The 13602-nt window shown below is 38.3% G+C and overlaps 1 long non-coding RNA gene across 1 annotated transcript; it reads right to left on the bottom strand.

Moving 5' to 3' along the window:
• Window positions 1–956: 956 nt before the first annotated feature.
• LOC148153179 (uncharacterized) lies at window positions 957–3961 on the bottom strand. Its single transcript, XR_015761857.1, has 2 exons — window positions 1330–3961; window positions 957–1177 (listed from the first exon to the last, which is right to left on the bottom strand). It is a non-coding gene; the product is annotated as an uncharacterized LOC148153179 (long non-coding RNA).
• Between the last annotated feature and the right edge of the window lie 9641 nt (window positions 3962–13602).

Genomic DNA, 13602 nt, shown 5'->3' with positions numbered 1-13602 from the left:
CTTTTGCACCACCCATGCGTTGGAGAAATTCAAGGTTTTATTGCACACTGAGTGCTTCAAGAAAGAACATGGAAAGTAAGAAAGAGATGAAATAACCTAAAATTGAAGAAAACCAAAGTCACCAAATGGTGAGAAGGAGCCATACTACTCTCCTTTGATTCCAGGCCTTGGGGTCCGGTATCCTGCAACTTTCAGGTGTGTTCCTGGTCCAACACACCTGAATTAAATGGATCACCCTCTCAGTATGCAGTCCAGTTCTCCAGAGTCCTGCTTATCACCTGATTCAGGTGTGCTGAAGCAGAGGCGGATGGAAAAGATGCATGACACAGGCCCTAAATCCTGGAGACGGAGACCCCTGGACTAAGTCTATTGAGTTTTACTTTATGACAGTGTGACAAATGTTCATAATTTTCAGAAATATAAATGAAAGCCTCTACTGTAGATGTTATCTTTATGATCTATGTTACTGTGATGACACTACAACTGACTGAAGTTCAATATAATTATGCATAAACACTCAAGCACTCAAATTTACCTTGGTTTAGAATATATTGATAGTCAAATTTGTACTTTACAGAGCAAATGTTGCACTAAAGTAATGCTGTGGCAAGATATATTCTACTAAAGAAACAATGTTCACATATTATGATCATGTCTATTTGGAAAAAGCACTTTTAGCTCATCTTAGTATTAGAACACCATATTATCCCACCGGTCACAATTGTGACTGAACATAAAACACACTTTTTTACATACTTTTCCACAATTTTTAAAATTATTTCCCTGATTAGTTCAAAGGGCTATCAATGACATCGGATTTTCATATTTACATGTTTGGGAAAAATTTGGAATGAATGGGTTAAAGCCACAAACAAACTATCCATCTTATTGTCTCTGGGATGTGAAAACATGAGATTTGATTAAATTAGAACTACACAGATGAGAAGGAACACAGATTTCATAATATATATTTTTTTATTATTAAAAACAGTAGATGGTTCTTGCATATCAATGCTATAAGAACAGCCACATTTTTTAAATTAAATGTGTCAGCAGTGCATTTGGCCGGGTGTTCCTGCTCCAGAAAGGTGAAGGTCTCTGGTCACCCTGAAGCTGTGAGCCCACTGGAAACAGAGACCAGAGGCCTGCAGGATGGTCTGCTGTGACAGCTTAACATCTGAAAAAAAACACGATAGAAACATTAATGAATGTGCTGCAAAAACAAAAACAAGCTGTACTTTTGACCTGGTGGCGATCAAAAGTACACCTGTTGGCCTCAAGTTTGGTTACAAATATGACTGTAGTTGGAAAACATCAGCGTTAGCTTACCGTCTGGGCAACCGGAGGATCCTGGACGGACAGCAGCGGTGCATGTCTGAAAGATGGCCTCCGATGCAGATCTCCAAGGCTTGCCACCGTCATTCTTTCAGCTCAATGCTCCGTAGAGCTGCCACTGGATATTGCAGTTCACTTACGATGTACAGTCAAGTCTGCTCCTTATAGTTGGATCACAGCTGGTAGCTACGAAGGCGTCCTGAACCTTCAATCGTAAGCCAACTTCAGCGGCCGCTTCGTCCAAACTATAAAAAACCCCGACGGTGAAGCTCTGAGTCCATCAGAGCCGCCAGCTGAAACACGTTCTGTCTGAGCGGCCACACAAAAATAAAGTCAGGAGTAATAACACTATTTTCTAATAAAGTTGATGAGCTTATGCTTATTGATAACCCGTTAGTAGGTCGCCATCTTTCTTGAAAGCAAAGTAGGTGTGACGCTAACCAACCAATTGGGGAAGTTGTAGCCTGATGACGTGCCACTCCTCATTTGCATTTATTTTTCCCCCTAAGTTTTGCGTGGAAAATAGAATGTGATAAATAAGAAAATAAGGAAATACTAAATGAATAAGGGAAATTGGAAAATGGGAAAATTAAAAGTTTTTCAAACAAAAGTTAAATGAAAAATAGGTTAAAGAAAAATGGGTACATAAAGAAGGGATATATGAGAAATTGATTAATGAAAGTGGGAAATAGAAAATCGGGTTAATGGAAAAAGGAAATGGAAAATGGTTAAATTAAAAGATAGATTAATGAAAAATGGGTAAATAGATAAAGAGATTAATGAAAAAATTGGTAAATGAAAAATAGATGAAAGAAAATGGGTAAATAAAAAAAGGGATATATGAGAAATTGATTAATGAAAGTGGGAAATAGAAAATCGGGTTAATGGAAAAAGGAAATGGAAAATGGTTAAATTAAAAGATAGATTAATGAAAAATGGGTAAATAGATAAAGAGATTAATGAGAAATGAGTAAATGAAAAATAGATAAAAGAAAATGGGTAAGTAAAAAAAGGGATATATGAGAAATTGATTAATGAAAGTGGGAAATAGAAAATCGGGTTAATGGAAAAAGGAAATGGAAAATGGTTAAATTAAAAGATAGATTAATGAAAAATAGGTAAATAGATAAAGAGATTAATGAAAAATGGGTAAATGAAAAATAGATAAAAGAAAATGGGTAAGTAAAAAAAGGGATATATGAGAAATTGATTAATGAAACTGGGAAATAGAAAATCGGGTTAATGGAAAAGGAAATTGAAAAACGGTTAAATTAAAAAATAGATTAATGAAAAATGGGTAAATGGATAAAAGGATAAATGACAAATAGATAAATGAAAAAGAGAAATTGGGAAATTGATAATATGAAAAATAAATAAATTGAAAATTGGTTTAATGAAAAAGCTAAATTATTTATTTAACAAATTTTTTATTTATTTCACTCATTTACTTCATTTTTTGATTTATTTTACTCATTTTTTATTTATTTAACCCATTTATTTATTTATTTATTTAATTTTGGCGCAAATGGCTCTCCATACAATCTCAATACTTGTTCGCATTTACTTACAGAGGTAAGAAGTACAGCTACACTCGATTACCCCAAGGCTTCAAACACAGCCCTCATTTGTTCAATCAAGCACTCAGACAGGACTTAGAAGGATTGGAAATAAATAGCACATTGCTTCAGTTTGTTGACGACATTCTAATTGCGTCACCTACATTGGATGATTGCCACCAGTATTCGATAAAAGTCCTTGAAAGACTGGCTGAAGGAGGGTACAAAGCCTCCAAAGACAAATTACGGTATTGTCAGACACAGATAGAATACCTGGGTAGACAACTCTCAGAAGGGAGCATTGGCATATCACCTTCTCAACTTGTAACATAACCACTATGTTTGTTTGTTTTTTTCCTGTATAAAATACATTGAAGAGAAAATGTATCATCTGATGGGTATAACAGTTGCTGTTATTTCTTTGTAAAATTATTCGGAGTTTCCACTTTTAAAACTGATTTTTGGGCAGGTCATGCTGATTTTTAGGTGTGGCTGAGATTTAGTGTATAAAAAGGGGCGTGTGCGTCGGTGCGCAGCGGCGCAATCAGAGTGGAAGACACTCACCGTCAGATCCGTGCAGCGGGAGACTTGAATTAATTGAACGTTTAGAACAAATAATAAAGCAAAGAAAGGAGGTAAAACGGAAAATGAAAGTTCGCCCCAGCACCGCGGATCGGGCGCTTTAGGAGCTGGATTGGAGCTTGTGCCCAGGAAACGCCACCAGGTGCAGGAGGACGCCAATTCGCCAGAGGACGCCGACGGAGCGAGAGGACGCCACCGGGGGGGAAAAGAAAGACATTCCCGGTGAGATCTGGACTTTATGTTTCTTTTTGGGGATTTTTGGTGGTACCACTCCTTTTTCTCATTTTTTGGGGGGAGGTTTTTGACGCTTGGGATTTTTCGTTTGGGATTGAGACTTTGGATTAAAAGGGAGAAATTCTCCCATTATATGGAACTCGTTTCTGGACAATATCCGTATTAAAAAGGATCAAGAAGATTTGGACATTTAACCATTTGAGTTTCTTTATTAACATGAACTAAGTGGATTAAATCTATCCTAAACTTATTTGAGAGAGTTTTGGTTACTGATTTATCAGGATAACTATTATTATTTTCTTAGTTCGTGGTTTTTGTAATAAATTATTGTTCCAAAAGGTCAACATAATTTCATATTTGACTGTTTGGCTATTTATTTACTTCTCCATTTAACTGGTGTAACATATTTTGCCAACTGGTGTAACATATTTTGCCTGATGCCTGTGACGTAACCCCCTTGTGTGTATTTGTAAGTTCCGCTTTAAATGGGAGCCGAATTTTACAAACTAGAGGGTGTCAGCAAAGCTCCATGTCCACGAACAGTTGGAGAAATGATGACATTTCTCGGTATGACAGGTTTCAATGCTCATTGGATAGAAAGCTATGCAGAAAAAACAGCACCACTCAGAGAACTCATGAAAGAACCAGGTCATCAAAACCAAAAGAATATGCTAAATTGGACATTGGAAGCAAAAGTAGCATTTGAATCTCTAAAATGTGAAATGCAGAGTGCACCTGCACTAGCAGTTCCAAACTATGACAAACCATTCTACCTATATGTTGCGAACAAAAAAAAAAAGTATGTCACAGCAGTTTTGACGCAAGAAACATGTACAGGTCGAAGAAAACAACCAATTGCTTATTACAGCACAAAGTTGGACAATGTGGCACAAGGCTGGCCACCATGTTATCAGGGGCTAGCAGCAGTCTACCATGCTTATGAAAAAGCTTCAATCATAACAATGGGTTATCCAGTTACAATATTAACTCACCACAAAATCGCAGAGTTAATAAATCTAGGAAAGTTTGTCGTAACACAAGCAAGAAGTTTGCAGTATATGCTACTTCTGACATACCCTGACATAACTATTCAAAGATGTATCACCAACAATCCAGCAAATGTGATTCCCTTGGATTGTGACGGAGAACCACATGAGTGTGTAGCAGAAACAATGAAATACACAAGACTCAGACCTGATTTGGAATCCACTCCATTGCCTGATGCAGAAGTCACATACTTTGTTGACGGGTCATGTTTCAGAGACCACCTAGGAAACCACGCAGGTTTTGCAGTGGTACAACAAATAGGTGAAAATTTTGTAACCATCAAAGCTGAAAGATGTGACCAACCATGTTCTGCACAACTTGTGGAACTTAAAGCATTAACTGAAGCCTGTAAAATGGCTAGGTCAAAAGTCGCAAATGTGTTCACTGATTCAGCCTATGCCCACGGCGTATGCTTTTTATTTGCCGCAATTTGGAAACAAAGAGGTTTCAAAAGAACAGACGGAACCCCAGTGCAACACGAAGCACAACTGAAAGAATTAATTGCTGCCATGATGCTTCCTCGAAGCTGGCAGTGATCAAGTGTCAAGCACATCGCAAAGGCAATGACATCATTGTGAGAGGTAATAACATGGCAGATGAATCAGCAAAAATGGCATCCAGGAGCCAAATGGCCATCTTGGCACCTGTGATAGCTTTAGAACCAGCTGTAACACCGGAAGACGTCATTTTGATGCAACAACAAGCAAGCAACAGTGAACGTGATCTTTGGGCACGAAGAGGTGCTACAATGAGTGAAAATGGCTTATGGAGGTCACACCAAGGCCTACTAATAGCACCAGTAGCATTATTAACATTATTGGTTTCAGAAGCCCATGGCTTAGACCACTGTGCCCGAGGAAAAGTCATGGACAAATTGAAAAAACAAGGTTTCTGGTCTCCATACATGCAAGACATGGTGGATGAAATTCTAAGCCAGTGTGAAATATGTGCCGAAAACAATGCTCGGAAAGGCATAAAACCAGGTATTGGACACATTCCAGTTCCAGACGGACCTTTCAAACTCCTGGTGATAGATTATGTAGACATGCTCAAACCAGTTCAAGGTAAAAGGTACATGTTGGTGATAATTGATCGTTTCAGTCGATGGGTCGAATTTAGAGACACTATTGAGATATCTAAAATCAATACAAAATCTTAAAGTGCCATCCTTTTTTGGTACTTGCATTACTGGACTGCACCATTCACTCACAGAGGGCTCAATGACCCCTAGCTCCAACATGAACTGTATCTCGTTCTTGAGTTGTGGGACGAGACGTTCTGGAACCCTGTAGAACTTCCTGCGAGGTGCAGCGTCGTCTCTGAGGTGAACCCTGTGTTTTGTCAGGTTTGTAAACCCAGGTTTTTCCTGAAACAGCTCTGGATCTAAAAGGGGTTTTATGTCCTGCTGTTGGGATGGCTGAAGATGAGAGAGAGAAATTGCAACAGGTACGGAGCTCATCTTCCTCCTCATCGTCCACCACACGCACAAAGAGTTGCGGTACAACAGTTTCTGCATGCTCGTCATTCTGCAATGAATCCTGTTGAGATGACTGAGAAGCAGACGGCATTGCAAACTGTTGTGGTGAGTCGTGGTATTGTTTCAAAAGATTAACATGGAAAGTCTGATGTTTCTTCTTCCTTTCTGGCATATACAGTTCATAATTAAGCTTCCCAACACATCGTGTGACCTCATAAGGGCCCTGCCATTTAGCGAGAAGCTTATTGTCACTGGTGGGGAGCAACAATAACACCTTCTGTCCAGGATGAAAACTCCTCTCCCTGGCATTTTTATCGTACCAGGTTTTTTGTTTAGTTTGATCTGTTTTCATGTGTTGATGTGCCAATACAGCCATTTGTTCCAGTCTGTCTCTCATTTTTATCACATAGGACACCACATGCTCACCCGATGGACTTGGGCTTTGCTCTTTAAGAAGATCCAACGGCCCCCTCACTTGTCGTCCATACAGCAGCTCGAATGTTCACCAAATGTCACAATGTAACTGAAATAAAGAACTGATACAAGACACATTTAGACTGTAAATAAATAACATAATATCAATAATGAATATGGGATGGAACCCCTGGTCTCCATCACATCAGGATTGGAAGTTTGAAAAACAGGGAAAAAAATTCAATGAAAAATTCAATGTGCTTCCACCCTAAGAATCCAAACACTAAAGTTGGAAGCACACCCTAATGTGTTGTGCTCTCACCCTAAGTGGGAGGTAGTGCAACGCTTCCACCTTGAATTCTAGAATTGCTCCCCTTGTGCTTTTTGTTTCCTTTTGTCAAAAGAAAACAGGAAACTAAACATAACCCATGACTGTAGTTTTCATGACTAAAAGGCCAATTTGTTAACATCAAACCCTGCTCTTAGTGATTTTCTATTACTTCTGAAAGTGTATCCATTTTATTTTATGTGGCACACTGCAGACTTTACTCAATAACTTTCTCTTGATACATCCCTTTTAGGATTTACTTGTTTGTTGAAATGTTGTAAGATTTACGTTTTCCAGATAATCCATATGGATCTGTCCTACTTAAATGTTCCAGCGGCGCGGTATAGGGGGGAAAAGTGATGACAATTCTAAGGGCCCTGACCAACAGGGGGCCCTCCACAATTTAATTAGTTTTTTTGTTCATAGAAATTAAAAAAAATAAAACCGGGGCCCTGTCAATTACAAAATTAATCATATTGTATTTTCAAAGATTGTTTTTAGCAGTAAAAATTTTATGTTCCCACTCCCAGATAAAAACATACATCCATATTTGCCCTGAACCCCCCTATCTGCGTTAAATGGTTCGTTCCTGCTTGGAGCGCTTCAGAGAGACGCTGTTAGCAGCAGACAGTGGAAGACAAGAACGATTTGGCAATTACTATGCTGTTAAGAAAGTTATAAAATCAGATTTAAAAAAAAAACAGAGGGAGAGAGAGAAAAAGGCAAGAGTGTTAATTTATAACCCAGTTTTTCTCTAAGAGAGGTGGGTAGACTGTGAGATTATCAACCATTTAGCATAGTTAGCTTAGCTACAAACTACTGTTTGCCTCCTTTTCTCTAGCATTTAATGAATTAAGGAAAAGAATTACCAACATATTCATATATTGAACTTGTCCCTTGTACCTTTTAACACTTAACAGATGAGTCGGTCATCAGCAGCTCTAACCTACGTCCCTCCTGACCCGTCCTCTCCTGAGTGAAATTAAAGCTGCAGTATGTCACTTTTATATAAATATTTTTTTCACATATGTTTTAAAACTGTCATTGTGTTGTGACAGTATGGTATGAGAGGTAATCTGTGAAAAATCTATTTCCTCTACCTTCCCTCAGTGCTAGAAGCAACCAATCAGAGGTAGGAGAGTTTTAGTGCTGTCAGTCAAAATCTCATGTGGTGCTGCTCATCCTTCCTCCCCCTTGATTTGTGCCGTGCTGCAGCTAGCATAGCACAGAGCTGTGCAGATTCAAACTGTGAATGCTCAGTTTAGTTAGCATAGCTACATATGACAGGAGATAAATGGTTTCTTGTAATGATAAGTTGTTTCTCCGCCATTAGCACATTTAGCAGTGAGTGAATGAGGCTAATTGACAGCGCTAAGAGCGTCCTACTAGTTCTGATTGGTTGTTTTGGTCAGAACGGTGCATTACTTTAACCAGTAATAGTAATTCAGGAAGAAGGTGGAGGAGATTGATTGTTTTCACAGATTATCTGTCTCATAACAAACTGCTACGACATGGTGACAGCTTTAACAAATACGGAGAAAACATATTTTTTATTAAAGTTATGTACTGCAGCCTGAATAAAATGCAACTACATAACATTTTTGAGAAGTCTGGATTGCTTTATGTGTATTTTGCACGTTGCTTTTGACTGTTGCTCATGGGGAGACATTTCAGTATCTAAAACTAATAGAAAACATTTAAGCAACCTACTTACATACTGGATGTGGACTGTCGGATGTTAAATTCATGAGCAGTAAATATTGTGCTAATTATCAGTATTGAACCAAAGAAAGCAAGGCAGATGGAAGCCTTTAAAATTGTGACACTTTTTATGGGTCAAATAGACTAAAAAATTGTAACAGCAGCTGCGCAGGGGGCCCCAAACAAATTTGTTGTCAGGGCCCAAGATTCTTGGCGGCGCCCCTGAGATGTTCTAATTGTCCTGTTGTAATAGTAGAAATGGGTGTTGTCTTATAAGCCTCCTAATTTTATGTTTTCACCAGTTCTGTTTTGAATGCATTTTTTTGTCCCCCATGAATCATTACATGGCCCATTTTCAAAATCTATATTCCCTAGTGGAGTCTACTTATAACTTGTAATATCTGTAAAAACAAAAATCTAATGCCCTACATTTTTTGTTTTGAAAGCTGAATTTTACAGAATATTGCTGTAAAATATTCAGCAATATTCTGTTGTACGCTCTGTTGAGTGTACAACAGAGCAGCTCCCTAGAAATGTTTCCATTATTTTAAATGAGCCAAAACAGGAAATGATTTAAAGTCAGTCAGAAAAATAAAGGGATGTCTTTTTTATACAATGTTTCTAAATAGCCTGTTTTAAACTGTAGATTTGTAAATACAAACCAGAAGACTTTGCTTGACTATCCCAACTATTTTATCCATTCTCTTCATTTAACTCCAAACACACACAATGTTGATTACAGTAAAATATATTGTTTCCTTCATAAGTTGGAATGGTAACGCATCCAAGTAAGATGTGAAACTTCTTTGTGAATCAGAAAACTTAAAGTTGGATCTGAATTTTGTTCTTACAGATCAGAGATCTGGTGAAACTTTCCTTTATCTGATGGAAAGTTATCACAGCCTGTAGACACAGTCATTGTTCCTGTATTTCCTGTTTCATTCTCAGTCTGGATTTGTTACTGATCTGCTCTGACATTTGAGCACACTCTCTCTTGCTGACCTAGTGGCTCATGAACCTGCCTTGCAGTTTGCTGTCAATTTCTCAACGCAGTCACTCAGTATGCCACCTCTGGGTTCCCACCACTGCATCAGCGGCACCTCCCTGACAATGCAATGAGTCACCCAGACCCAGCAATCTGCCCAGCAGGCTCATCACAAGAAGTCCAGACAAGGTTCTTTCAATGTCACTGTCTCAGTTATCTTTTACTTTGTTTGTTTGCTGCTGTCTAATGAAAGGGAAGGATTTTGGTATGTGTAATAAAGTTTTCTTTAAGACCCAGAAACCTTGGTAGAGTCATAACTTTGTACAAATTAAATACAGTTAAATTAAATTACAAATTAAATAAAGTTTAGTTTGAAATCAATGGACTTAAATGGTGATGCAAACAGGAAAACAAAGATTTTTCCTGGACTTCCAAAGCTTACAGAAGAAACTCAGACTTGAATACTTTATCTGCATTTCATGGCTTATTCTAACATACCAACCTCTTAAGAATCCTTGAAAAGTTAAAAGATAGTCTTTTCACATAGAGGCAACCAAGAGCCTTTTTCTAAAGGGTCAGTATGACATAAAATCAACTTTTTCGATCTTTACATCATGTTATAATGTTATTCTCTCATTACAAATATCTCTGGAGTGTTGTGTTGATTTTTTTTCAAGCATGTATGAGAAAACCTTTAGTCTCCTGTAGCAACTATTCAGCCAAGGGACCAAGTGCCCCACAGAGTTAATGATGAAGCTGCTCCTTGGATTGAACAGTTTATCAGTGTGTAGGCTTAATCCATCTGTCACTCAGACATTCTATATATATTTTGAGTAAAACAATTGGGATGGTGATAAAATTTTTGAACCGATAGGCATTTTACCCCCCTGTGTTTTTCATCATTATTTCATGTTCAACATGGAACTCTCATTTCTGGCTCACCTCTGTACACTACAGTATAATGATGCAGAGACTGAAGTAAAATGGTTCAAAGAAGCAAACATCACACATCACCAGATGTTGATGTTGTGCAGTACATGTCACTTATTTTCAAGACAGGTATAGGTGGAGTTGTCTGGTGTAATGTAACTCATTTGTCCCCCCTGTCTCACATTTCTAAAACTCCATGATGCTTCACCACACATACAAAGCTGCAAGAAAATCATGGTGGAGAGTTATCATAGGATCTTTTAATGTCAGAATAATCAGATTGTGATGTTGGTGTAAAGAAGTCTGAACACAGTGCTGTTAAACTTTAGTCCATAAAACTCTCCAGCAAATTCTGGTTGTTTTGCAAAGTCAACACAACTGATTAAATGAATGGGTCATTAGCAGGAATGTGCACAATTTGATGACAGGCAGAGCAACAAATTCAGTGATTTAAATCTGATGTGTTAAAACAGAAACACGCCGAGGTCCTAGGATGGACCTGTGGTTTCCTAGCACTGATGCTATTTATTTGCACAGTCTATACATTTTCAGTTGGAATGGTATTGGTGAAGAAGGATAACGTTAGCCTGCTTTATGAATTCTATAAGATGGATGGAATCATTGTCTGTTTGGAACACTCAGTTGTGTTCACATTTTAGCCATCGGAGGGACACAGTCGAAAGCCTTCTCCAAGTCCACAAAAAACATGAAGACCAGTTGGGTGAACTCCCAGGCACCCTCCAGCACCTGGCTGAGGGCGTACAGCTGATCCAGTTTTCCACGACCAGGATGAAAACCACACTGCGACTGTGTGTCTGCGTGGGTAGAATAGTCGTCTTGCGATCGGAAGGTTATTGTTTCGATTCCAGCTTCCTCCTGCCACATGTCGATGTGCCCTTGGGCAAGGTACTTAACCCCAAATTGCCTACCGATCTGCATATCGGTGTTTAAATGTGAGTGTGACTGGGTGAATGTGACGAGTGTAAAGTGTTTTGAGTGGTCAAAATGACTGGAAAAGCGCTATATAAGTTCAGTTCATTTACTGCTCTTCCTGAATCCGTGTTTTTTTTGATGTACCACTCATAAGTGGTAATGAAGATGAAGCAGACATGATGGAGGAAGAGAACAGAGTTGGTCTAAGAAGCTGGTGTTTGTGTGGCTGCTGCTTAGAGATGCCAACGCAGAAGGAGAGCATCTGCTGCAGAGAGCTCCGGTTTCTAAGTGAAGCTGTGAACAGTAAGCATCGGGATCAAAACTTTTTGTTAAAAATATTAGAATAATGACTAAGACTCTAAAGATGTTTTAGTGTCACTTTAAACATTCATTCATTGTCTTCCAATCTGATTTCGCGTTAGTTTAGGCTAATTACGTTGGTGCTAGGCAATAACTGTAATCACAAGTTGATCTTGTTTGTTTATTTCTACAGATGTCTCCTGTATAACAGCACATGAAAACTTTGAGGCACTTTCTGCTTCTGATTGCAGCTTCCTCTTCGGGAAAGGTCTAAACCACGATTCAACTTAATTTTCCCTAAGCATATATACTTGATAGAAACGCATGTGAAAGGAAAAGGCAATTCGAAATGTATTTATTTCTTAACGAAAATGCATGTATAACAAAGACAAAAAAAATAGGACCTATATATTTCTGCTTTTATTTGTAATTATGTTAGGTTCGACCCTCTCTTGCTGCAACAAAAAGCATTTTGAATGCTTTTCTTAAATTACATGATCATGTTGGTCACTTAAGATAGAACAGATTAAAAGCACTTTATGTATTGAAAAATTAGGTGGAATCGCCATTTAGCCATTTCCTCTATCAATAGCCAATTTCAGCTTTGTAAATTAGAGAATGAATGAATACATACCGGCGAGTTGATGATGTGCTTTCTGTCTGCTGTCAGGTCCGGTTTCATCTGATCAGGGTCTGGGCTTTGGTCTGGTGTTGGGTCCATTATTTTAAATTCTGTACCAGCAGGAGTGGGAATTAGAGCTTCCAGCGTTGCCTGTCTTTGACTTTTTCCCCAGCGTTTTTCGCTAGCCAGTCGGCTACATGGTTTATGTGCTTTATGACTAAAAATAGTAGGCACAGCATTTGATTTTAGCTTTAGGTTGTGGCGACCACCTGTCAGCTCCTTCATCAATTTTTTTCCAGACAAATGACTCAAAGTCTTCAGAAGTGAAGTGCTAAGAGCACAAATGTGGGTCTTTAGGAAGCTGGGTTCTTCCTACAGCTCTTTCTCAATGTGTTCTTCTCCTTTTTTCCCGGGGGAAGCAATGCAGACTCACCTCACTGTTTTTGTTTTTTGCAGATGTGAAATTACATCCAAAGGCGCAATGTCATAAAAATCCAAATCTGTAAATTTCCTTCCCACAGGTGCTGTTTACTCTAAAACAGAATGACCTCTTTGCGTCATCAACCCATCATGCATTGTGCAGGTTGAAAAAATGGCGACCCCCAGGGGTGAAAAATATAAGACATAAAATAAGACATAATATTTTTGAAGTAAATATAAATTTTTATGTATCAAAAACATGACTTTTTATGTAAATAGGAAAATTACTTTTCAGGATAACTTACGATAACTTGTTTAACTAATTGGGTTCCTTTTAAGCATTTCCTGAAAAGTAACAATACCTTTGATCAACTATGTGTTTTTCTGGCTGTACTTGCCATGTTAGTCAAGTTTAAACCTACAACCCGTTAGGCAGCGGTGGGAAATAACGAAGTACAAGTACTTCGTTACTGTACTTAAGTACAATTTTCGTGTATCTGTACTTTACTTAAGTAGATTTAATAATGGATACTTTCTACTTTTACTCCACTACATTTTACAGTAAGTATCTGTACTTTCTACTTCACTACATTTCTACAAAACTGTCGCGTTACTCGTTACATCCAAGTCGCATTGCTGTTTTTTCCGTTAAAATGTGAAGTTCAGGGACTTAATGTGACGCCGTAAAATCCAAGCAATAACGTGACTTAGTGTCTGTTGTCACCCATCGCCTCCACC

The sequence above is a fragment of the Poecilia mexicana genome, unplaced genomic scaffold (assembly GCF_051168715.1).
Source record: "Poecilia mexicana isolate PSO_F unplaced genomic scaffold, ASM5116871v1 scaffold_21, whole genome shotgun sequence".
In the NCBI taxonomy this organism is placed as follows: Eukaryota; Metazoa; Chordata; class Actinopteri; order Cyprinodontiformes; family Poeciliidae; genus Poecilia; species Poecilia mexicana.
This window is presented reverse-complemented; position numbering and strand designations above follow the sequence as displayed.